This window comes from Panthera tigris, chromosome D3 (assembly GCF_018350195.1).
Source record: "Panthera tigris isolate Pti1 chromosome D3, P.tigris_Pti1_mat1.1, whole genome shotgun sequence".
Taxonomy (NCBI): domain Eukaryota; kingdom Metazoa; phylum Chordata; class Mammalia; order Carnivora; family Felidae; genus Panthera; species Panthera tigris.
Genome location: NC_056671.1, coordinates 44,831,921 through 44,858,902, shown reverse-complemented (window position 1 = coordinate 44,858,902; position 26,982 = coordinate 44,831,921). Strand labels below are relative to the sequence as shown.

General features: G+C 44.8%; 2 long non-coding RNA genes across 7 annotated transcripts in view; one reads left to right on the top strand and one right to left on the bottom strand.

Annotated features, from left to right (window-relative positions):
- LOC122232708 overlaps positions 1-17,328 on the bottom strand; it is a 56,778-nt gene extending 39,450 nt beyond the window's left edge. For 2 of the 6 annotated variants that reach the window (XR_006210091.1, XR_006210092.1), the window contains exons 1-3: positions 17,123-17,328; positions 16,851-16,998; positions 13,852-14,009 (exon numbers count right to left, since the gene is read on the bottom strand). This is a non-coding gene — a long non-coding RNA (uncharacterized LOC122232708). The remainder of the gene's footprint in view (positions 1-13,851; positions 14,010-16,850; positions 16,999-17,122) is intronic. The other 4 variants (XR_006210094.1, XR_006210095.1, XR_006210093.1 and 1 more) reach the window with 4 other exon arrangements.
- Positions 17,329-17,411: 83 nt separating this feature from the next.
- LOC122232709 lies at positions 17,412-18,881 on the top strand. The gene is made up of 2 exons (XR_006210096.1): positions 17,412-17,948; positions 18,750-18,881. It is a non-coding gene; the product is annotated as an uncharacterized LOC122232709 (long non-coding RNA).
- Positions 18,882-26,982: the final 8,101 nt, after the last annotated feature.

Below are 26,982 nucleotides of genomic sequence, written 5' to 3'. Positions count from 1 at the left end.
ACCCACCCACGGCCCTCTCCCCACTGACATCAGCCCTCTCCGAGGGCACTTTGTCAAATGATAACTCTAAGAAGCCCTTTGTATACTGCTATGGCACTGCTGATCCATTTTCAGCAAATAAAAATGTATGCATCTTCTTCTTCCCACTCCTAGTTTCTTATTTAACCAACTTTGGGGGTGAAACCAAATGCTGCTTCTCGCTACTATCCAGAACCCTCCAAAATAAGATGACTAAATCAAAAAGAAAAGAATTTTGAGTCCACACTCTGGCTAATCTTGGGAACACAACCCCACATTCATTCTTAACTTCTCCCAGGCTTGCCTGCTTGGTATTCTGACCTCTACCTGATTTAAGCAGTTCAAGTATCAGGTTGTGGATTATCCAAGCCCCATCTCTCTCTCCTTCTCTTGTTTTCATTTTTTGCTCTTCACCACTTATTCTAGAATATCCATTAGAGGATAATGGGTGGGGGGGGGGAATGGCAGATTGAAATGCAATTAATTAAATGTCAGGGAGAAGGTAGAAAATATCTGAAGTCAGGATTTTTACTTTTTTTAATTAGTATTATATTATATGTGGTTGTCCTTTATCCAGCCTCTCTCTTTCCCCATCTTTCTTTAAGTTTTCCTCCTGCCTATCTTAAACCATGAAGGTCATTTGGGCTCAGATGTTGCTTGATTCTGGATGAGAATAATGGACTATGCAACATCCCGGTTACACATGCTTTGTGAGAATTTGTTATTGCAGATAATTTCTTTGATTACTGAATTCCAGATGTAATGAAAGAAAAGCACATTTGAACCATTATGTTCCTAGACTGTGAGATCTATACAACTAAAACTTCTTTCAAAAGGAGCAAAATCATCTTCTACCCTCCAAACATGTTCTTCCTCTTTTATTCTAAAAATGTCTCCATTGGTAGCACCAGGCCCTCAGTTGCCTAAACTAGACAACTGGGAATCACCCTTAACTTGTCCCTTCCCCCCCCCTTCCACCCCAGCCATTACAAGTCCTGTTACATTCACTTGCTGTTCATTTCTGGGTGTCCCTGCCTCCCCTCTTTCTTTAGAGGACCCACCCACATCCCCCTCACCAGTCTTCACCCAATGGCTGCTGTAGTCTGGTACCCTGACCCTTGCCTGTGGTCTCCCCCTCCAATCTGTCTTCTGCACAGAATCATCTATCTCAAATGAGAATATATATTCAATCAACAGCTCGGACAGCCTTAAGGATGAAGGTCAAAGGCCCTAGTGGAGCACGGAAGGGCTCCAGAAAAGCCCCTCTCTCCAGGCTCTTTGCCTACCTTCCCAGATTTGTACTTTCTTTGTAGTTGCCCCTGTGCCCCTTCTGTTTCTCATCTCCACACCTTTCTCACATCAGAAGTCCTCCTTGACCCATTCTCTGCTGTTTGTACCTAAGTCCTTTCAGGTACCCCAGGAACTCCCTTCTCTATGCTAGCTTATAACTACCAGTTTATGTGGCTATGGCTTCCCACTCTTCAGGGACTGTCTTGCCTCTGCATCACCAACACCTAGCTTGGCACATAGCAGGTACTCAACAAATATTGACTGGATACATTGGATGGATAGGTGCATAGCTAACAGGTATATTTAAATACTTTAGAAGTTAGGTATATAAAACATAACATATGAAAGAATAAAAACAAATATGTTTTTGAAGCTTTTGCATTGCTTTGGATCCAGAGCACAGAACCAGTCCTTTGTTCTTCCCACAAATCAGTGGCATTCAGCCAATGCATTGGATTGCTTTTGCTTCCTGAATAATCAGAGTAAACATCTATTGCATTACTTGTTAAATGCAGGTGCTGAATGCTTTGCCTTTAATCTGCAGAACTATCTTATAAGGTAAGAACTACTGTTACATCTGAGGAAATGAAGGCTTAGTAAAATTAACATGTTAGCTGGTTGATATTGGAAGAACTGGGATTTGGAATCTGACCCCAAAGTTCATGCTCTCCACTACTGTAATTTCTACAGGAGCTAGGGTCAGAAGACCATATATTGGTGAAAAACATGTAGAGTTGAAATTATTCCTGGAAATTCCTTTTCATTAGAAGTCTATACCTCTTTGGCAGGAAGGTCAAGCATGTGTTAAAATTCATAGGCATACGCTCATAATCCAGTTCCTCCAGGAACAAGTCAGGTGCCAGGTCAGTCTTCACTAAAATCTTATACATATTTGACTTGTCTCCTGGATGATCATTGTAGTACTTGATGTCACGGCTTGATGATCTTTTTCTCCCTCAAATCTTCATGATCCCTGCTATACTGAGCAAGGCCATAATTGTGAACCATGCTGGAGATGGACAGCCCATCTCCCAGGAAGCTCAGTATAGCCAGCTCTTGCCCTAGAGTTGAAACTAACAACCACCAGGCATTCAATGAGGATAATGACTTGTGTGTGGAAGCCATGCTGTATGGGAATAAAAACCACTAGAATCACACTCAGCAAGATGAGTTGTTTTCACTGACAGCAAGGAAGAAAATCCAGTTGTGAGGTATAAATTCCTGTAACCCCATACTGTCTTCCTGTGGGACCTTGGGTTGAATGATAGACCAAACTGTCAGCTCTATTTAAATGTGTGCATATTTGAGTTCATGTAAATTAAATACACAGATGGAATGGTTCCATTACATCTGGAACCTCCCATTACCCTGAGGGTCAGAGCATCTGATATGGGCAATGATATCCATCTTTTTGAAGTTTATTTATCTATTTTGACAGAGAGCACAACTGGGGGAGGGGCATTGCAGAGCCTAATGTGGGGCTCGAACTCATGAACCATGAGATCATGACCTGAGCTGAGGTCAAATGCTTAACCAGCTGAGCCACCCAGGTGCCCCAATGATATCCACTTTTATTTTGAGATCTCAGTCTAACTGACCTGCAGTTTTTCCTTTCCTCTGGCCTAAATCTCTTAAGCATGCATCTTAAAATGGTCTCTACTTGCCTTATTCTTCTCAGAGGTGGAGAACTGAAACCTCATCCCCAGAGGATCGAAAAAGGTACCTGCAACTCCTAAAATTTACTCGTGCAGTCTGTATTTCTTTCCTTTGCAATCAGATTAAATCAGATCAGATGTTTACAGTTTCCTTGAACCATAGATGATAGATAAGTAGACAGATAGATAGGTGGTAGATAGATAGAGGCAGAACTGAAAGTATGGGCCAATAAATGCTTTTTAAATTCCTTTGAGAAATTTTAAGGAAGACTTCTGTTTTCTCATAGGAAATTATGATTCAAGCCTTTTTTTTTTTTTTCTGTTTACACCCAATAAACTATGGCCAAACTCTAACTAAAGTTAAAGGAGGTCAAAAACAAAAGGGGTGAATTAGCATAAAGGAATCATCAACTCTCACAGAACACAAAGACTACAATGTAATCTACTCTATGATATTTTGGGGGAGGTAGACATAGTAGCTTAGCAACACATATTTACTTCCTGTTATAAAAAAAAAAAAAAATGGGTCCTATAAAGTGAAGAGTTCCTGCATGGTGAATCATATACGCAGCTACAGTATTCCTTACAAAATTATGTGTAGAGCCCTAGGAAATAGAAGAAGGAAAAATGAATGTCAGTAACAGCAACGAGTCCAAAGTTCCTAGCAGAGCCATCCCAGCGCAAATCGAGGTGCTCCTGGTGCTGGTTTTCAATGCCATGGCTCAGCACAGCTCAGGGAGCCTACCCAGTGGCAGAAAGAACTGGCTCCCAGAGGCTCATTTCGTCAGGCCACAGGGCACCAAAGCTAGCAGATAAGCCTCGACCTCCCATCCCACGTACCCTCCAGCTGCATGCTGCATTCTTCAGCCTCCACAGTTTTAAACTCCTGTTTATTTGTTTGCTTTAATTTTGGTAATATGCATTTACATCACATTTACTATCCTAGCCTTTTTTAGTGTGGAGTTCAATAGTGTTCACTACGTTCACAGCGTTGTGCAGCCATCACCACCATCTGTCTGCAGTTGCAGAGCTCTCAAGTTGCAAAACTGAAACCATGACCATAAACGCTCATTCCCCATTCTCTCCCCGCAGCCCCCAGCAACCACCATTCTACTTTCTATGCTATGGATCTGACTTCTCTAGGTACCTCCTAGAAGTAGAACCAGATAGTGTCTGTCCTTTCGTGACTGGCTTATTTCACTTAGCATAATGTCCTCAAGGTTGATCCATGTTGTAGCCTGTGTTGGAATTTCCTTCCTTTTTATGGCTAGTTAATAGTCCACGTGTCATATTGCAGAATATTTGTGTGGAGGAAGGGGTGTAAGAGCCTGCTTAGTAATTTGCCTGCTCCTCTCACCCGCCATGGGAATGATGAACTTGATCCCAGGAATATCACTTTGTGTCTATCACTAATGGGGCCACAGAACATCCAGAAAAAAATCCCCCATCCAATATGTTATGAGACCATGTTAGACTAGGAATTCCAAACTAGGGTCCATAGACCCTTAATGAATCCAGGGATGGACAAGAAGTTTGTGAGCTTCCTGGAACTTGAACCAAAATTGTAGGTCTTTGTTCTTTTTCTGGGTAAAGAGTCCGTAGTTTTCATTTTCTTTTCAAAGGGGTATTTGACCCCCAAATGCTAAGCATCACTGGTCTCAACTGCATTCCATTAAACTGAGAGCTGGAGGAATTGTTATGGTCCCTTCCATCTCGGTGCACAGGTCCACAAGGGTGGCGCGTGGTCTTCTCCAATACCTCCAACAATGGAAACTCTCCACTGTACCCTGAACCCCTGGAGCACCTGCTTGTGCAGCCAGCTGTGCTTGGCCTAATTATTCTTGAGAGTATGTAAGAAATTATTTCTGCAATCACAGGAAAAATTTAATACTCAAAATACTTTCACTAGATTCAATTTCCAACGAATGTGACACGGGAAGTAGAAAAGGCATACGAAGAATGGTCCCTGATCTCAAGGAACATGAACTCAATCATGTGAGAGAGGCAGAGCTTGAACACCACTGGTGAACACTATTCTTGAACTCAGCACCACTCGTGAACAGCACAGAAGCCGGGGGTGCAGTACTGACCTCAATTTGCTAGAGGAAATTTCAGAGAATCACAGTCTGTTCAAAATCATGCTGCCCCAATGGAGGAAACTCCTATCCACGCTACGGTCTAGAAAGAGTCTAGGTTCTGATACAAATAAGCATGTTTTCACTTTCTTCCACAAGTAAAACTACATAACTGACCTCATCATCCTTTAAAATTTGGCCACCAGGAAACTCAGAGTCCTATGGCAGTCTCCACAATGGCAACTCTGGAAATCCAAACGATCGCCACACATTTGTTTTGCTATCCAGCTTTCTCTCTTTCCCCATACTTGACCTTGAATTTGCGTTTTCTGTGGTCTGGATTCTACTTTTAAATATATATTTCTTCCTTTGTGGTGTGTTTTTGCTGTGCACTGGCCCAGCGCTTTGAATGAGATTTGTTGTCTGTGATACAGGCAATAAATAGGAGCTGGGGTAGAACTAAGAGACATGATTGATGTCTTCCATGCTGGCTATTTTCTGCTTCCCTCCAGGTAGACTCCTCACCCTTCACCCTGCTCTTTTTTTTTTTTTTTAATGTTTATTTATTTTTAAGAGAGAGAGAGAGACAGAGTGCAAGCAGAGTGGGGACAGAGAGAGAGAGGGAGACACAGAATCCAAAGCAGGCTCCAGGCCCTGACCTATCAGCACAGAGCCCGACACGGGGCTCGAACTCGTGAACCACGACATTGTGACCTGAGCTGCAGTCGGACACTTAACAGACTGAGCCACCTAGGCGCCCATTCAGCATCTTTCTGCCAGGCTGTGGACTGGCAGTGGCTATGTCTTTTACCAAAGTCCCCCGCTCTTATCCGACAGCCTTCTTCTATGCTCATAGCTGTAGCTTTCTTGGGATTTTAATCACTGGTCCCTCCACTTGCTGCTTCAGTGCTAGGAGTGGTAACAGTTCCTCCTTTCTTCTTCTACTGGCCCCAGGGTGTGCCCCACTCCTCACTGGTTCCTTCGAACACTCCCATATCTATGTGGGTACTGCCCCTGCAATCTCCTCAGTTACTCCATTTGAGTGAGAGCTGGGAAGGTGGCTAACTAGTCTAGCAGAATGAGTTGGGGTTCTTGGCATTTCTCCACACACAGTATGTTCCAGTCACATTGATTTCTGTGTATTTCTGTGAAATCCCCAGCTCCTCCTCACCTCTGGATCTTTATACATTCTTTTTTTTTTTTTAAAGTTTATTTATTTATTTATTTCGAGAGAGAGAGGGAAAGTACAGTGTGGGGAGGGGCAAGAGAGAGAAAGAAAGAATCCCAAGCAGACTTTGCACTGTCAGCTCAGAGCCCAATGTGGGGCTTGAACGCACGAACAGAACCATGAGATCATGACCTGAGCCGAAATCAGATGCTTAACCTAAGCCTGAGTCACCCAGGCGCCCCTATATCTTTACATATTCTTTTTCCTCCACCTGAAACCCCGTTGTTCCATCTCAGCCTCCTCGATTCTCTTCTATACACTCATGGGGTCTAGTTGATGTTACCACGCAGACTTATCTACTGAGCCATCATTCTTTGTTTCTGAGTCTGTCCCCTCCACTGAGCTGTAAGGGAAGTCTTGTGCCTGAATATCTGTTGTGTTCTAACAGCTGGTGTTTAACAAAAAATGGCTGAATGGATGAATGAATACAAGAGTGAATACAAGGGTTTGGCTTTTCCATTGTGCAGTGCTGCCTCTGGGCTGCATCTTAGGTACTTGCCTGTCTAGGGGCTAGAGCCCAGAGCTGGCCTGGTGCCGCCTAGAGAAGGCAGGAGGTGGGATGGGCTGTGTCCATGAAGGGCACCCAGGGGGGCGTGGTTGAGAGTGACTGAGGGAAGATAAAAGATGAGGAGGGAAGGGAAGGTCACTGTCGGCACCTTACTGAGACTCTTGGGCTTGACCTTAAAATAACTGAAGTCATGGGGCGCCTGGGTGCCTCAGTCAGTTGAGCGTCCAACTTCAGCTCAGCTGCTCTCTCCGCTGCAAAGTGGGGACAGCAATGGTACCCACTGCCTAAGGTCTTTTGAGTATTGTTTCTACATGTAGAATGACAGCCCCACTACCTGGCACATGATACAAGTTTTACTGGTTTCATTTTATTGCTGTGATTTTATACTTAATTTCTAAAGTAACCCACCACAGGGAAATCAGCTAAGATCATAAACAAAATACAGAAGTTCTACTAAATCTGTCCATCATACTCCATTTAAGAAGGGGGGAAAAATCAGACAGGACTTTAAAATGGTACATCACAAACACCATGGGTACTGTTTTACTTTCTTTTTTTTTTTTAATGTTTATTTTTGAGAGAGTGCAAACAGGGGAGGGGCAGAGAGAGCAGGGCAGAGGATCCGAAGCAGACTCTATGCTGACAGCAGAGAGCCTGATGTGAGACTTGAACTCACGAACCCCAAGATCATGACCTGAGCCAAAGTCAGATGCTCAACTGACTGACCCACCCAGGTGCCCCCTGTTTTATTTTTTTAACAACAAAAGATTATAGGTTTTGAATTCCTACCAGCGTTGGACCTGGGTTCAGCTCTTTTCACACATTATCTTAACTCCTCACAACAAGCCCCAAGTTCAACATAATTTCCCCCACTTTGAAGAAGAAGAAACCAAAGGGAGGCTTATTGGGTTTGCTGAAGGCCCAAAATGACAGAAAAGAGGGTCGGCACAAAGGTCTGTGCCTGTCCTACAGGGTCACTGTGCCTTCTCAAAGTGACATCTCCAGTGTTTCCAACATTATTTAGATGCAGTTGCTATCAAACACGTGAAACTCAACGGCTCTGTCTGTTAGAAAACGCTTGTGTGTTTATGAAAAGGAATTTGCTGGTTGGTGTAAGTGATGAGCTCCGAAATGCCGACCTACGACATCCATTGCCCTGTCCAGAAACGTATTTTAAATTCTTCCCTGAAAGTTGAACATCCGTCACGTTGGCCTCCTTTACCTGCATAAGCCAGGACTCTGCAGCATGTGGGGCACATTTCAGCCCCCCACTGTTGCTGGCATTGGGTGATCAGCTTGCTGGGGGGCCTCGGGGCCCGAGCCTGTCCCCTGGAACATCTCAAAATTCTTGCCTCCATGTGTAATGTTTGGACCATTCCTGACCACCGTCACCGGGCCTGCACCACATCCTTGACACGTCTGCAGATACTCTGGGCGAGGTGGGGTTGAGCGAAAGAAGTAAAGCCCAGAAGCAATTGAGCAGTAATAGTTTCAGCCGTACACAAGTGCTATTTTGGTAGCTTGGCTTGTACCTGACAAACGAGTAGGAATTCTGAGTGGAAACATAGATGTCTATTAGTATGAGAAGTCAAGAGAGGAGTGGGCCCCTCATAATGCCCACTTCGTTCTCAGCCAGAGTAGGCCATGTCCAAACCCAACTGCCACTTTCATTTAGCTTGTCCTTAAAATGCCCTACAGGAAAATAAAAGACTCATTATGATAACACACAATATAAGGCCTACAACATACACCCGTGGACTGTGATTCATAGCAAACCAGAGAGGTCAACAGAGCTGATATTACTCCGGATGAGGAAACTGAGGCACAGGAGTTAAGTCAATTAGCCAGGGTCATGGAACTAGTGAAATCAAAACTCAAATCCAAGATCTAGTTGGTCTGAACCCAAGTCCAGTGTGTTTTTTCCTTTATCTATCTACTTATCTATCGATCAATAAATACATAAGTAGATAGATGATAGATAGATGGATATAGAGATATAGATATAGATACAGATATTTTGTTAAATTTTTTAAATGTTTACTTATTTTTGATGGAAAGAAAGACAGAGAATGAACAGGAGAGGGGCAGAGAGAGAGGGAGACACAGAATCCGAAGCAGGCTCCAGGCTCTGAGCCGTCAGCACAGAGCCTGACGTGGGGCTTGAATTCACCAACTGCAAGTTCATGACCTGAGCCGAAGTTGGACACTTAACCAAGCCACCAAGGTACCCCTAGATCTAGATATTTTTGTTACCACAGCCACCAGTGCCAGAAGCAAAGCTTCCCAGAGAAAATTTGGGAAAGTACTAGGACAGGGTGCTAGAGCGAGACAGACTCAAAGACCCCAAGTAGCAACCCTATAAATGGCTGTTTCCATCTGCTTCACTGAGCCTGCCCACCCTGCCTGATGCTGTGGCCTTTGCCTTTTTCTGCTCTGGCAGCCACTGTCCTCGACAGACCCACTGGTGTCAGGGGCCACAGGGCTGCAGGTTGTATTGCCCCAATTCGAGGATGGCTCATCCTCAACACCATAGCTTGGCCACTTCCTGCTCCTGCCCAGCTTCTCACACGAGGAAGCAAATATCTTTTTCCCCAGTTGACCAAAGAACAAACTGAGGCTCAGAGACAGGAATACTGATTGAGCCCAAGGTCACACGGCTGGTTCATGGCATAGCTGGGAACTATGACCCAACAAAGGCAGCTCTTTGCTTATCTCCAGGTATCACATGAGCACACCCCAGGCCCAGTGCAGGGTAAGGGAGGCCTCGAGGCAGCACAGAGGCGTGGTGCACCGACCTGGGAAAGGGGCCCAGCTTTCCTGGCTTCCAGTCTGGGACTCCTGCCAGGGGGACCATGCCACTCTCCCTCAATAAAACAATCTGGAAGTGGACAGCGGATCTCACTAACACCAGGCAGTCAGGTGTAGGGGTATTTTCCAGATGAATATTAGGGGAAAGGGAGAAAAGAAAAAAAAAAAAAAAAAAGAGTTCGGGTTAATGCAGAGATCTATGGCCCAAAATACCAAAAGGGAAAGTACGGTAATTCACAGAGAGCTTAAAAAGAAAACAAAGGAGGGAAAATTGAAACAAAAGCTATCTCACTGACAATCTGCCATTTCCTTTTTTCCAGTTACTTTTTTTCCCTCTTGGGAAACTGGCATCTGTCTCTCCCATCACCCAGCACATAACATGTAAAGACAGGGCTTGAATCACTAGGTCTAATGAAGCATTAATAGAATGTGACTGTGGAGCCCAGACATCTTCCATCCCCCGAAGTTCACCAGACTGGCTCAATCCACAGCCAGGCGAGGGGAGTCCCACCTGCTTTGGAAGCAATTTATCGACACTCAGTGATTTACACAAGGCCACAAGTTTCCAAACAGGCCCCTTTCCTGAATTTTATTGCCTGGCTCCATATTGTTTGACTAAAAATAATTTACTTTCCACAATATGCCTTTCACTGAGCTCTCGTTTAGCAACAGCAAGGTTAAAATGAGAGCCGAGAGCTTCGCATAAAACAAACAAATAAATAAATGATCCAAAAAGAAGAAAAATCTACCGTAGGTCATTCACCTTTTTTAAAGCTCGAAAGAGAATGACAAAGGTTTCTTGAACTTGCTAAACTGAGCGAGCACTTGAAAGAGGTCTTGTGACAAGGCAGATGGCTTCCACTCTGCCACCAAATGGACGCGTGATTCTCAGTTTTCCTTCTCAATGGCTGTCGATAAAATGGACACACCCTCAGGCAGCATTGGCTATCACACCAACAGCTGGTGTGGTAGGCAGGATTTCTAAGAATGGCCCCTAAGATTCTCCCCCCTGATGCCAGAACGTGCGAACATGATGAAATATCGTATCATGTTATGTTATGTGGCACAGTTGACCTTAAAAAGGGGAGATTATCCAAGTTAGTCAGCATGGTCACATGGGCCCACAAACTCAGAGAATGTTCTGTAGCTAGAGGCAAAGGGGAAGGTAAAAGGACACAGAGGGACTGAAGCCCAAGAGGGGCTTGATACACCGTCACTGGCTTGAAGATGCCGGAGACCATATGAGAAGGAAAGTAAGAGACCCTAGTTGCACAGAGTGGCTGGGCTGACAGTCAGCAAGGAAACAGGACCTCAGTCCTACAACCATAGGGAACTGGATCCTGCCAACAAACTGAAAGGGCTTAGAAGCAGAATCTTCTGGGGTGCCTGGGTGGCTTAGTTGGTTAAGCCTGCGACTTTGACTCGGATTATGATCTCCTGGTTTGTGAGTTGGAGCACTACGTCAGGCTCTCAGCTGACAGCTCAAAGCCTGAAGCCTACTTCGGATTCTGTGTCTCCCTCTCTCTCTGCTCCCTCCCCTGCTCACACTCTGTCTCTCTCTTTCTCTCTCTCAAAAATAAAAGTAAACATTAAAGAACATTAAAGAAACATAAAAGTAACATTAAAGAAATAAAGAAGCAGAATCTTCTGCAGAGCCTGCAGGCAGGAGCCCAGCCAGCTGACATCTCGACCTGAGCCAATGAGCAAAGCCCAGTTATAAGGAGCCCACTTACACTCCTGACCTACAGGACTTTGGCATAATAAATAGGTTTTGTTTTAAGCCATTACGTTTGTGTTAATTTGTGACGGCAGCAATAGAAAACCTATGCAGTTGGCACCAAAGAATCATGACAACACCCAAAGATTGGGGTGGAAACAAAGAAAAAGAAAAAAAATCAGGGCAGGACTATGGAAAGGAAAGAGCAAAGACGAGATTTTAGGCTAGGACTCTCTGAACGGCCCCTTACTGCCATTTCAAGTTCTGATCTGGTCAACTCAGATCCTCAGAGGACTAACAGGTAACTAGAGAAGTCTCTTCTGATCCCTAAGAAGAGGGTTTTTTCTTTCCAAACAGTGACTTTTTCTGCTCCTAACCAAGGAGTACCAGATTTTTATCAGCCAGGAAGCTCTGCCAGGTGTTACATGAAGACAGGAAGGGCTGCAGGGAAATGCCCCCACAGCCGGGCCTTCAGGCAGAGATAGAGTGCCCCGGGCAAAGACAGGAGCCCCCCACCTCCAAAACCCTCTCCCCTGGCTCCCTGTCCCTCCAGCCACTAGCTCCTCTCAGTTTAGTCCACAAATGCTTCCTTTTTCTATCAGCTTTCTTCCTTGTCACAATCTTGGCCAGATTCAATTTATTTTCTTAGAGGCAGTCACAATAGTTACAAAATAAATATTATTTGGGGGAAAGGTCATTATTTTAAGTTTATTTCTTTATTTTGAGAGCAGGGGTGGGGGGGTGGGGGGAGGGAAAGAGAGAGAAGGAGAAAATCCCAAGCCGGCTCCCGCTGCCAGTGCAGAGCCCCTCGCAGGGCTCGATCCCACCTACCGTCAGATCATGACCTGAACCAAAATCAAGAGTCAGACACCTAAACGACTGAGCCACCGAGGTGCCCCGGAAAAGTCATTTCTGAATTGTACACTCTTCCTATTCAAATCCCATCTTTTCCTTGATGTAGAATCAATCTGAAGTAAAATGAAAGCAAAGGAGGAGGATGGGTGGTTTCAAGAGCCTCATGAAATCTAGAATTTCAGATTCTCTTTCCTATAGTTCATCTAAGGGCTTTTACCTGCTGAGGTCAGCCAAGGACTTACCTTACTCTTCACATTTATTCAAGCTTTCATTTCACTCCAACAAATATTTATTGAGGGTCTCCTACCTGTGCTAAGCCCAGGTACTAATGGGATTCGCTCACAGCATCAAATCTTGGCACAAATAATTCAAACACAATCGCCTGAGTTGGGACTTTGGGAAGAGTATTACACAGATCTATAGCCTCAGCGTCACTTGCCCCAGGGCAACGGAGGAGTAAAGCCACTAAGAATGCAGGCCACAGGGGATCTCAGCAAACTGCAGAGCACACGTCCCAAGCATTAAAGTCATGGCACCACCACTCACTCCACAAACCCTGCTTGCACCTTTTCTCTATGCGCCACTAGCCTATTGGGCCATAAGAGTAACATCCTCCGGAAGTTCACAAGCTGGTAGTGGGCAGTGCGGCTCCACAAAGGTGGCCTTGGAAAAGGAAAGCTGCCTGTGGGGTGCCTGGGTGGCTCAGTCAGTTAAGTGTCTGACACTTGATTTCGGTTCAGGTCATGATCTCATGGCTCTTGGCTTTGAGCCCCCATATTGGGCTCTGCACTGACAGCATAGAGCCTGCTTGGGATTCTCTCTCTCCCTCTCTCTCTCTCCCTGCCTTCCCCTCCTCCTCTCTCTTTCTCTCTTTTTCTCTCTCAAAATAAATAAACATTAAAAAAAAAAAAACAAAGGGATATTCTCTTTTGAGTAGACTTCACTTGTTTAGAGTAGTTTTAGGTTTTACAGTGGATAACCTTCTAAGTAAGGTAGGGTGTGTATGGTTGCATGTATTTTCAAGTAAGGAAAAGAAGAGTTTTGGCAACAAGCCAGGAAGGCAGTGGCAAGGTAGGAAGACAATAATCCTAAACCGAACTAATATTAAATAAGAGGCCTCAGCAGCACCTTCCATGCGCATATGGCTTCCCTCGTCTTTCACAAGATCATCTCATGTAACGACATGAGGCCGGCAGGAAAGGAGGCTATGAAAATGAAGTGAGGTCAGTGCCCGCTCCGCAGCAGACCTCTGGGAAACCAAGGCTGCTCCTGCCTGCAGTGGAGGATGCTGAGCCCTGCCCTAAGTCACGCAGCAGAAAGGAGCCAAGCCCGCCAGGATCCCAGATCTTCTCTCCCCACACCCACCGCTCTCCTTCAGTCATGCCAGCTCCCACGTCAGTTTCAAGACCCACATGATTCTGGGGCACCTCGGTAGCTCAGTTGGTTAAGTGTCCAACTCTTGAATTCAGCTCAGGTCACGATCTCACCGTTCGTGAGTTCGAGCCTCACATTGGGCTCCACACTGACAACGTGGAGCCCGCTTGGGATTCTCTCTCGCCCCCTCTGTCCCCCTCCCCCACTAAAGCTCTCTAAATAAATAAATAAATAAATAAACTTAAAAAAAAATAAAACAAACAAGACCCACATTATTCTAATCTCATATATTTCATCCCCTGAGGGACGTGGGGCACCATTACCTGCAGGAAGCCACTGCAGACCACACCTCTTTGACGTCCACACAGAAAGCCAGCAGGATGGTCTGTCTAGAGCTAGAGACTGAAGGGCTGTTTCCAGACACTCAGGACAAGCACCAGTGGCCAGAAGGGCATCTCTCTGGATTCTCCTGTTGAATCATCTGGACGAATCATAAACATTCCCAAGGGCTTGTATCTAGAATGGCCTAGAGTTCACCTCTGTGGAGATGTTTTATCCTCTTTCGAGGATGCATTAGAAATGCCAAAGCACATTCAGGGAAGAGAGTGGGAACCTGGCTGCGCTATTCAGAGCCCCCTACAGGCCGCCCAGGCCTCTGAGAGCCTCCCCACCCCCTGACCCTGTGTGTCCCGAGCACAGGATGACGCTGCCTCGCTGGACACCTTCCGTCACCCCCGAAGTTCAGGAGGTTCCTGGTGACAGCTCAGGATGCACAGGCCCTAAAATAACTGATTAAGAGGTGGGTGCTATTTCTAAAAAGTACAGCCTGTTCTGTTTCGAATGCCAGGGGAATATGTCATGTTATCTGTTTCCATCGCAAAAGGATGCTTCTCTGTCCTTCAGAGGACCGACTCCCAATGCCTACTTCACTAAGTGGTTCCTGCATAAGTTGAGGCCAGGAATACCAACCAGGTGAAAGGTAGGAGTTTCCCCTTAGATCCCAAGTGAAGGAGATTTGAAAACATTCAATCAAGAGAACAGACATTCCAGGTTGACAGGTTTGCTGTGTGGGAGAAGGGACCGAAACCCTGAAACTCATAGGGCTCCCAAGTGGCTTGAAAGGGTGGAGGACAGAGATTCATTCCCAGGCAAGGAGAGCAGCTCCTTTGCCCTGAAGCATATGACAGGTGCCATCAAGGGAGGGAAAAGTGGCAAAGCCCTTTTGCCACTGTGCCAGAAGTAAGGGTGCAGTGTCCAACCTCAGCCTCGCACAAAGGGGGAAGAACGTGTGTGACCCAAGACCGCCAACCACAGGCTGGAAGTGGTTAAGAACCAACTCGAAGCTCGGGCTGCCTGGGTTTGGATTCTAATTCTGCCACTTGCTAACAGCGGGCCTTGGACAGGACACCCAAACCGTCCTGCCTCTGCAGAAAGAGGTCAATGTTAATATCTAGTGTGTAGAATTGTTACAGGGACAAAATGAGTCAATGTTAACATTTTAAACCTTTTTTAAAGGGCTGACACATTAAAAGTACATGTGTTTTAACATAAATGTAAAAGTTAGACTGCTATCCTGACTCCAGAAGGATTTTCATCTAACCACCACATACTGCTGCATTTCTGTGTCCATAAAGCCCTAGCATCAGAAATCTATTCACGAACCGACTCTTCTAAGCCCCGGGGACTAACAATACAGTGAGTGATGCAGATTTTTAAACGTTTTTTTAAAAATGTAAATAGGGGCGGGGCCCCTGAGTGGCTCAGTTGGTTAAGCGTCCAACTTCGGCTCAAGTCATGATCTCACGGTTTGTGAGTTCGAGCCCCACATCGGGCTTGCTGCTGTCAGCTTAGAGCCCGCTTTGGATCCTCTGTCCTGATCTCTCTGCCCCTCCCCTGCTCTCTCACTCTCTCTCTCAAAGATAAATAAACATTTTTAAAAAATTTTTAATGTAAATAGGGGTACCTGGGTGGCTCAGTCCAATAAGCGTCAACTCTTGATTTCAGCTCAGGTCATGATCTCATAGTTCGTGAGATCAAGCCCCAGGTCAGGCTCTGAGCTGACAGGAATCCTCTCTCTCTCTCCCTCTCTCTCTGTCCCTCCCCTGCTCATGCTCTCTCTCTCTCTCTCTCAAAATAAATAAATAAACTTAAAAAAAACTTTTTTTTAATGTAAATAAAACAATGGTAGAGGCTGACCTGTCAATAGAGCTTAGGTCATTTATTCAGAGCCTTCCTATCTATCAAAAGGCAAAAGAATGCCTGTAGTTTGGGGAACTCTCCTAAAAATAAGTTGGACGGGGGAGGGGAGAAAAAGAGTCTTTTTTCTCAATCCCCAAATATTTCAAGCTACATAATAGATTTCAGAAATTATTATAATTGTCAGTCTGCATCTGGAGCAGAAAGAAACTTTCCCTGTGACAATGAAAGGCAGGAACATCCTTGGGTCGAAAAATGTCAAAGGCTCTGCGACCTGTTTCAGTGTTGCAGGGGAAGAATCTTCATTCACGGCAGAATAAAAATGGAGCTTCTCTATGCAGGGACACATTATGAGCCAAATTTCAACTCTGGGCTGTGGGAGGCACCTGTGAAAACAGACTCTCCCACCTGGACCTGCCAAAGCCCGGAGTGTGTGCGGCTGTTGCCATCTCTGGAGAGCGGGAGGGGTTGGGGGGAGGTCGCAGGCAGGCCTGGGGGTGAGGCTCTGTTCACAAGCTGGAACTGAGAGCAGCTTCACTGGCACTTAGAAACGAGCCCCAAACACAGCGCTGGTTCTGACTACAAAAGTTCCCATCCCCCCACCTTTATTTAGTATTTTGTTTAACTGACTGTTTACAGCTACAAGGATCCCCACCGCAGGAATGCTATCTGCCACCTGCAATGGGGAACTTTTCTAGGATTTGAACGTTATCTGTGCTGGGACACAATTGTTACCACTTGAAGATATTTAATGAGAGAAACAGGAATATGTGTTTTTCTCAAGAGGAACATCTCAGGAACATAAAACCAAACACATATGCGGAGGAAATGCCTGTTGGGCTTCAAGAGGTAAAAATGAATAAGAATTTTTTAAAATTGTGAAGAAGAAAATAACCTTAGGTTTAAAGTAGGTGTGACAAGGCTTTCTTTCCTCATCAGTGAAAACAAAGTAAACAGTAAATAATATTCTTTATCCTGTTTTACACACACTCTTGTGAACACATACACAATGGGAGGCGATTCGTTCCCTCGTTTAGCAAATATCTAGTTGGCACGGGCCATGTTCTAAGTGTTGAGGATCCGTCAATGAACTCCAGGGATATATGGCTGCTCTCCTGGCACTTACCTCTCATGGAGAAAGACAACAAGCAAGTGAAGCCTGTGGAATTTTGGACGGTGCTCAGTGCTCCCGAGGAGATGAAACAGAGAAGTGGGAGAGAACCTTCACCAGCAACCGTACCCTGCTGGAACCCTCAGCTTGGACATCCCAGAGTCTAGAATTGTAAAAAAAAAAAAAAATTCTATTGCTTAAGGCACCTAGTTTGTGGCATTTTGTTATGACAGCCCAAGCAGACTGGAGTTGGACATCAAGGAGGGGGATACTACTCTAACGAATACCTAAAAATGCAGAAGCAGCTTTGGAACTGGGTAATGGGTAGAGGTTAGAGTTTGATGGTGCTTGCCAGAGAAAGCCTAAATTGCCACCAAAGGACTGTTGTTGGAAATGTGGATGTTAAAGGCAGTTCTGGTGAGGTCTCAGAAAGAACAGAGGGGAGCTGTAGAGAGAGTCTCCATCTTCTTAGAGAATACAGGAACAGAATGTTGGTAGAAATGACATCACAAGCCTTTCTGGTGAGGTCTCAGGCAGAAGTGAAGCACAGGTCATTGGAAAATAGATCTTTGCCATATGGTGAGAAAGAGCCAGGCTGAATTGTGATTTAGCATTCTATAGAACGTAGAACTTGCCAACAATGAAGTTGGGTATTTAGCTGAGGATATTTCTAAGCAAAGTGCTGAAGGTATGGTGTGGTTTTCTCTTACCACTGAAAGAAAATGAGAACAGAGAAATAAATTGAAGGAATTTTTTTTTTAAGCAAAAAAGAACCAGAACTTGAAGATTTGGAAAATTCTCTGCCTGTCCGTACTGCAAAAAAAAAAAAAAATGAGAAGAAAGTGTTCTGAAGAGAACACAAGGGTGTGGTTGAAACATCATTTGATAAGGAGATCAATATGTGTGTGAACCATGAATTTAATCAGCCACCTTGGAAGAAGCCAGAAAGAGATGGGATTATACCAGCAGAAATACTGCCAGGACAAGGGAAAGAAATGAAAGATAAATGAAGGAAGACTGTCAGACTTCTTGGATTCCACAGAACTGGACAAAACTGCTGTTTGGCTGCAAATGCTCACTATTCTTAAAGAAAAGGGAACAAGGACCCCAAAGGTGATTCAGAGATCATTAGGGCCACCTCCATCTCAGTTTCAAAGGGTGGGGCCACCAACGTGGTTTCAACAGGCTGAGCAGCCACCAGCCAGAGCCATGGGGATGGGACCCCCACCCAGCAGTGCGACACAAGCAGGGACCCCTCTCTAGGGCCACAGGATGGGCTGGAAGGCACAGTGATGAGCCAAAGAGGAGGATTTTTGTGTCTCAAAATCTAATGGAATTTGCCTTGCTGGGTTTTGGTCTTACTTGGGATCTGTCACCTCTTTCTTTCAGATCCCTCCCTTTTGGAAAGGGAATACCTATCCTGTGCTGCCCCACCACTGTATTTTGGAAGCACTTAACTTGTCTGGTTTTGCAGGTGCACAGCTGGAGAGGAATTTGGCCTCAGGATGAATTGTATCTCCAGTCACACCCATACCTGATTGACATGATATTTAGCTGATAGAGACTTTGGGGTTTATAGGTGACGTTGGGATGAGTTAAAAATTAGGGGGTTGTTGGGATGGAAAGAATGTATTTTGCATATAATAAGGGCATGAATTTGGGAGGGGGGGCAGGGGTGGAATGCCATGGCCTGAACTGTGTTCTCCTCAAATTCATGTTGAAGCCCTAACCCTCAGCGTAGCCAAATGTGGAGATGGGCCTTTAGGTGGTAATTGAAGTTAAAGGAGTTCATAAGGGTGAGGTCTTCATCTGATAGGATTAGTGTCCTTATAAGAAGAAATACCAGCGTGCTCTCTCCTTCTGTTTCGTCCTCCCCTTCCCCACTTCTTCCCCTCCTTCTCCCCATGCTCAAAGGAAAGGCCATGTAAGGCCAAAGCTACCATCTGCAAGCCAAGAAGGAAAGCGTCACCAAAAACCAAACCCTGCTGGGAACTTGATCTTCCCTTTCAGCCTCTGGAATAAAGAAACTTAATTTCTGTTGTTGAATCCATGCTTTGCTATTTTGTTATGCAGCCCAAGCCGATTAAGACAGGCCTGCACACAGGAGCATACCTACTAAGTTTGTGGAAAAGCAACATGATCAGTGGGACTCAGAGTGAGAGAGAGGGAAAGTGGTAGAAATGAGGTCAGAGAGGAAACAGGGGTCAGACCATGTGGGGCTTGGAGGGCTCATTTGTCATTCATGAATCTGTAGGGAGTTGTTATAATCCATACGTGATGCTGGGGATATAACAGTGAACAAAATCCTCAGGTAGTAACAAATAATCCCATAAATAAATGTGAATAACATACCAATAAATAAGCTATTTAAAGAAAAATTAGAAGGCCCCTGAAGGTTTATAATAAGGTCACCCAAGCTGGGGGAATCATGGGCATTGGAGATGTCTCCTTGAGGACAAGACATCCCTGCTGAGATCTGGGGATTACTAGGATTTAATCAGGGAGGCAGGGATGTAAAGGGGGGAGGAGGATTTCAGGCAGAGGGGAAAGCTTGTGTAAAGGCCTGAAGTATGTGGGACACCAGTGTTTCCAGGAGCTGAAAGGGAGCCAACATGACTACAGAGAGGAGATTCGTGATCCAGGGGCGAGTGGCATAAATAAATCTGGAAGAAAGGCTGAACAAGATCTAACAGGGCCTTGTAAATTATGCTGAAAGATTTTAAACTTGAGAGCAAGGGGATACCAGGAGGATTTTCAGTTAAAGAGGGACATCATTTTTCCATGTACATTTTCAATGGCAAATGGATTGTGGGAGCAAACATGAAGAAGAGAGCCCTGTTGGGAAGCTCCTGCAGAAGGTCCAGATGAGAGATCCCAGCAGGTGGGTCTGGGGCACTGGTTATTATGTATTACCTGAAGCCACCCACAAGTGCTGTCATTCAATTCCTAAGCCCAAGCCTGAAGCAGTGAAATGGATCATAAATGCAAAGGAGTGAGCAGGGCTGAAGCAACAGGCCCCTGGTCTAAGAGAGAGCCGCAAAGGACATTCAGTGCAGCCAAAGACAATGAGGGGAAGAAGGTCACCTCCAACAGTGAAAGGTACAGAGGAAGGACAAGAAAAAAGCTAGTGCCTACTACTGCCTGGGCTGACGCTTTGAGCAACCGACAGGCCCAGGCAGACAAAAGGACACAGTTACCACTGGTAACTGAGCCAAGCTGCCTGCCAGCTCTGTAACCAGATCTGTGATAGCTCCAAATCCCTGCAGGACCAAAGTTCTGAAAACCCCTTTGGAACCTGGCTCTGACCTGGGGACCCCAGAGAACCGGTGGAGGAAATCTCAAAAACAGTGTGTGTTGTGGGGGCAAGGGGGAAGCAGTTGGGACAAGCCAGAGTAAGAAAGGCTAATTCAATGAAAGAAAGCCGATGAAATCAGCAATCAGAATAAAACTCACGCCAAACTAAATTTACTTTATAGAACACAAACTATATCATTTAGAGGGCTCAAACAATGGAATAACTTTCATTTTAAAAGTATAAGAATAATTTTAAAAACAAAAATAGACAAACAAGTATAAGAAATTATGAGACAGAAATAGTAAGAAATGAAACATGAACTAATGGATGTCAATAATCAAAAATCTTGGAAATAAAAAGACGGTCATTAGCATAACAACAAATAACTGGGATAAACTCTAGACTGAACCAGAGAATGAGTGACAAGGAACTAGTCCTGATGAAGGTCAGGTCTGTTCTCTCTAAAACTGTCAAAGGCAGGGGCCTTAAAGAAAGAGAAGGACTGAGGAATTGTTCTAGACTGGAGAAGACGGAAGAAACATGGGACCTAAACGCATCGGGTTTCTGGATGAGATCCTAGACTAGAAACCAAAAGCAGACGTTAATGGGACATACGGCAAAATCTGAACGGCATCTATTGGCAATACAGCAATGATTTATCAATGTTGAGTTGGAAGTTATTTAATGATTATATGGTGAAGTGCTGGGGAATCGCACCCCAGAATATTTGGGATTTAAGGGGCATTATGTCTGCAGTTCATTCTCAGATGGTTCGGAGAGACACTAATGGTAACCATTAGGAAGAGTCAGGAGTGTGGGGTGAAGGAAATGGGTGATGGTGGTAAAAAGGTACAAACACTCAGTTATAAAATAAGTAAGTCCTGGGGATATAATGTCCAGCACTGTGACTATAGTTAACAATACTGTATTGTATACTTGAAAGTTGATAAGAAAGTAAATCTTAAAAATTCTCATCATGGGGCACCTGGGTGGCTCAGTTGATTAAGCGTCTGACTTCGGCTCTGGTCATGATCTTACCATTCGTGAGTTCAAGCCCTGGGTCAGGCTTTGTGCTGACAGAAAGAAGCCTGCTTCAGATTCTCTGTCTCCCTCTTTCTCTGCCCCTCCCCCCTCTCAAAATAAATATTTTTTTAAAACTCTCATCACAAGAAAAATCATGTAACTATGCAAGGTGATGGATGGTAACTTATTGTGGTAATCATTTTACAATTATATTCACATATGAAAGCATTCGGGTGTGCACCTTAAACTAATACAATGTTATATGTCAATTATATCTCAACAAAACTGGGAAAACTCATCAGGGAGAGAGGGAAATGGTGATAGAGCACACACAGTGAAATATTAATAGTTGGGGAAATTGGGCAGGGAGATTTGGGAGTTCTTTGCACTGTTCTTGCAATTTCTCTGGAATTTTTAAATTACTTCAAACTCTCTATATTATAAATAGAAGTCTTAACTGTATTTGCTACTACGACCCAGCATAGCCTTAAGCATGAATAGCAGATTCTTCATACCAACAATTCTTAATGAAACAAGAAAACATGTGTCTTACTACCTAAAAACTATTTCTAAAACCCAGAAATAGGACGTCACCACTCTTCCTCTTGAAAGCAAGAAAGAAGGAAAGAAGGAAAGAAAGGTAGGAAGGACGGAAGGACGGAAGGATGGAAGGAAGGAAGGAAGGAAGAAAGGAAGGAAGGCCCAATTAGGCTTTATCTCAGGAAAATAAATGAGATTGCTGTCTATGCTTATCAATAGTGAATTGATTTTTTCTGTTTATCCTTCAGAAGGCAAGACCTCCTTAAAGAGTCAGGAAGGTTATGGGGTGCCTGGGTGGCTCAGTCCGTTGAGCGTCCTGCTTTGGCCCAGGTCATGATTTCACAGCTCATGAGTTCGAGCCTGCGTCTGGCTCTGTGCTGACAGCTCAGAGCCTGGAGCCTGCTTCGGATTCTGGGTCTCCCTTTCTCTCTGCCCCTCTCCTGCTCACACTCTGTCTGTCTGTCTGTCTCTCTCTCTCTCTCTCTCAAAAATAAACACTGAAAAAAAAAAAGAGGAAGGTTTGACTATCAACTGACTAAAGTTGAGGGGAAACTGCCTTATTGTCCTCAGTTATTCACTTCTCCCCATATTCATGACTTTAATCACTTCTTGTGGCTTTTTGGGTTTCTTTCTTTCTTTCTTTCTTTCTTTCTTTCTTTCTTTCCTCTTATTGTTTTTTTAAAATATATAGTGTTAGTTGTTTTAAATTAGCAATAATAATAAAAGTGAACTTTTATTAAATGCTTACTATATAAATGAAGTCTTCATGTGACTAACTCTTCTTACAGGAATGTAGGGAAAATTAAAGGCAGAGAATTTACATCACAAAAGCAGGATACTGTTTAAAGTATTCAATATCCTACATGTGGTTTATATAGTGAGGTCCGTCCAACTTTGTTGTTGTTTTTCCTTCTGTGATAACAGAGAAATGGCAGACAGCACGTCTTAAGAGTGACATGGGTAAACGCGAGCGCTTCCTGAGGAAGTGACGAGATGGTGAAGAGTCTGGGAAACAAGGCCTAAGAGCATGAGTTCAAGGAAGTGAAGGTGTTTATACTAGAAAGAGAAGTCTTCAAGGAAACACAAGAACTGCTTCCACATCCCAACAAGACTGGGCTTGGAAAAGGGATTACAGTATTCTGAGTAGTTCAAAAGGACAAACTTTAACCAGTAAATGAAATTCATAGGATGGAAGATTTGGGACTAAAAAACAAATGGAAAACGCACCAATGATTCAAGCTATCTGACACAGGGTGGCTGCTGCCCTACAAGTATCAGAGCTTTAGAAAAGTGATTTTTTAATTAAGGAAAAAATTATACCAGATGATATCAAATGCCATTCCAAGTCTAAACTGCTATTATGATGCCTCCAAAATTATAATAGCTTTGATTCACTACACTACTGAATACTGAAAATTTTACTTTATTTTCTTAATTTGTTTTTGAGAGAGAGAGAGAGAGAGAAATAGATGGAGAGAGAGAAAGAGTGTGAACACCAGTGGGGAAGGGGCAGAGAGAGGGAGAGAGAGAATCCTGGGCTCCATCCCACGACCCTGGGATCATGACCTGAGCTGAATTCAAGAGTCGGACGCTTAACCGACGGAGCCACCCAGGTGTCCCTGAAAAATTTACTTTATATATAAATCTCAGAAACATACCTGTGATGAGGTCAGTCCACATGTATGTGATAGTTATGAACTCCCAAATACACAATGGACTGAGTGAGGATGAGAGGCTCTTACTGAATTAATGATTCATCATTTGGCAAAGAATGGGCCTTTTTAAAGAAATAGAATGATATTTAAAGTCTATAAAATAAGCGTGTATTCAGCCACATAATATTGATTTCTTGTACATCTGTATTAAACATATGCATGTTTAAATGGATGTTTAAACATATATATGTTTAAAATCACTATCCATTCCTAAGCCTTAGCTCTATTCTCTACTGGGGACCTAAGAGCTCTCATAAAAGAGATACTTTAGGGGCGCCTGGGTGGCTCAGTTGGTTGAGCATCTGACTTTGGCCCAGGTCATGATCTCATGGCTCATGAGTTTGAGCCCCACATCAGGCTCTGCGCTGACAGCTCAGCCTGGAGCCTGCTTCGGAGTCTGTGCCTCCCTCTCTCTCTACCCCTCCCCCACTCACACTCTGTCTCTGTCTCTCAAAAATGAATAAATGTTAAAAAAAAAAAAAAGAGGTACTTTATAAGACGGGTGCACAGCTGGGGCAAGAAGAGCCCCCATTCTCAGCCTCAGGAAAAGCTGAGCAGGACCGAATCCATCCATGGGGTAATAATTATGCTTCAGAGCCAAAGCCTAGGTTCCCCCCAACACACACCCATGTTCTCTAGGGAGGTAGACATGATCTACACAGAGTAAGGGAGAAAAATTCCAGAGACATAGATATGCCAAGAAAGGTCTTTTTTTTCCCCCTTTATGAGTCAGCAGCAGTTTGAACACATGCTTTACTTTAACTCATTAGAATGCACCTCGGGACAAGGCGGGTGGTGCTGCCGGGAAGGGGCAGTGTGGGGTCCCCCCAGTGGTGCTGGCATGGTTCTGTACCTTGATTTAGGGGGTGGTCATCTGAATATACATGGTGATAATGCTGAACAGAACTACACACACACACACACACACACACACACACACACAGGCATGTTAAAATGGGTGAAATCTGAATATAATCTATAGCCTGGTTCACAGTTCTGTACAAGGTCAGTTTCCTAGTTTTGATAATGTACTAAAGTTACACAAGTTGATACCTTTGGGGAAGCTGGGGGAAGGTCAAAGAGGGCTTGGTAGTATTTATACAGCTACTTATGAGTCCATAATTATTTAAAAATAAAAAGAACAAAACAAAGGAAGAGGAGGAGAAGGAAGAAGAAGATAGTGGCGCTTTAGTCACTTGCTTCAAAGCTGGGGAAGAAGAGGGAAATATGAAAGAGAAAGGAAAGAAACCCCCATAAGAACCGGATTGCCTATTTCCTGGATCCCTTAGTTGCAAAGAGTCCTTAACTGGACGTGTTTCCCTAGCCTTGTCTCCTTTAACTCCATGTTCCTCTTGGCCACCAGGTATACTTTTTAAAAAATCTGGCCAAGTCTCTGTCAAGCTTGCCCATCGTTCACAGGGCAGCTTGTCTGTACTGCTCTCCTCCACCCCGCAGACTTGGCCATCCAGGGATGCCTGAACACACTCTACCTTTTTTTTTTTTTTAATGTTTATTTATTTTTGAGAGAGAGACAGAGACAGAGAGAGACACAGAGAGGCAGAGCATCAGTGGGTTAAGGGCAGAGAGGGAGGGAGACACAGAATTCAAAGCAGGCTCCAGGTCCCGAGCTGTCAGCACAGAGCCCAATGCCGGGCTCAAACTCATGAGCTGTGAGATCACGACCTGAGTCGAAGTCGGATGCTTAAGTGACTGAGCCACCCAGGCACCCCACACTCTGCCTTTTAACACCTCCTCTCACTGGGAGCCACTGCCTGGTACACCCTTCCCTTCCTCCTTAACCCGACTCTTCCTCCTCTTTAAAGTCAGCAGCTCAGTACCCGGGATTCTGAGATGCCTAGTGGTTGGGCTAAGTCTCCCTTCCTTGGTGCTCTGCTTGCTTCTGTCTCCGGATATTCACTGCTGTCTGGGCACCGTCCACTCAGAGCAGCAGCCCAAACAGTTGGAATGCAGGCGGGTCACAAGCATCAGGTTTGCCTGAACCAAACACTCGAAGGGTATTTCAGTACCCCTTCTTTGTAGCCCTCAATTCTCCATGTTGTTTTGCAATGCAATATCCGTGTCTGGTCTGCTCCCTGGGCCGAGAGCTTCTCTGGACCCGTAGTGCCTGGCAGAGTGCCCTCCACAAGGTTGGTACACAACAAATCTATGTTGAGCTTACCTCACCAAGAAGACAGACAACCAGGCCAACGTGTTGCTTAGAAGCAACTACTTCCTATCCAAAACTAGGACTCAGGGCAAGCAGCCTTTTCCCAAGATGTAAAAAGGCAGTCAGAGAAATCACTGCGCCCAGAGTCAGTGGAGACCAAAGGAAGTGTAGGATAGAGACTGGGGTTGAGTCAGAGGGAGGCTGTGGAGGCTGAAATGGCACAGCTGATGGTGTGGCTCCTGGCCAGGATGGGCAAGATGGTCAGCGCAGGACAGCGACCAGCCACGCAGCCAGGGAGAGGGCTCCTCAATCTGGGAACCTAACCAAAGCACGGTTTTCCTGAACACGAAGAGGGAAGTGTGTCCCATAACAGAGAATTTCATCAGATTCAGGAATGTGCGGATGAAGAGTCACAGCCGCAGAAAAGCAGGAGCAATTAAGGTAGAAAGCTACGTGCATTTCAAAAGCCACGGACGAGCCCGGCAGCTGGCTTGAGTCAAATACAGGACAGCAGTGGAAGAAGACCCACATCAGCAAGGATGCGTGGAGAAGCCCAGGAGGGGGTTACATGAAGGAGAACCAGGCCTAGAAGAGTTGGCCAGTCTCTTGCATTCCGCGGTGATGTCAATGTCACAAGCAACTCTTCCATAGTTTCCTCAGAGTCCCCCAGTTTTGTTTGGATGCTTCTCGATTTAGACTTCCAAGCTTCTGAGTGGCAGATTCTCATCTAAGTTCTATAAAAGGAGAAACGATATAAACCAGAGTGGAATCAGCCATCATCTCAGCCTGATTTCAATGCCTTTTTTATGGTCGCCCATGACTGAATCATCCGGGCCTCCAGGTTCATGGACACTGGCTTCCCAAGGGAGCTCTAACTTGTGAGATTCTAAAGATGCAGGCCTCAGCTGACCTTGCAAAGATTCAATGACCTGGCTGCGGTTTGCACTTGGTGAAGTCCTCAAGTGAATGTGGTTCAGGCATTTGTTGCCGAGGGAAAAGGGGACAATTCAGACCCTCGATGCTTTAAAAAGGACCTGGAACTCATTTTTTCACAAGTGTAAAGTCTTTGGGGCCTCCAGGGCAAATCAGGCAGATAAAACCTGCTCCCCTTCATGGCCCCTTCTCCTTGAAGGCTGCCCTAGGCATTCACTGAGAGCTGAATATTTCATTTGTACAATTATATTCTGGAAAGGAAGGGTCCCAACCAGCACCTATGGGTCTCCTCCTCTCCTCTCCCTCTGTTTCCCCAGCTCTTTAGGATACTAACTCTGAGCAGGTGCATGCACACATTGTATGCAGTGAAAAGTGGGAATAGAGAAGAATGCTCACATTAATTGAGTACCTACTTTGTACTCTCTCTGCCCCTCCCCTGCTTGTGCTCTCTGTCTCTCAAAGAATGAATAAGTG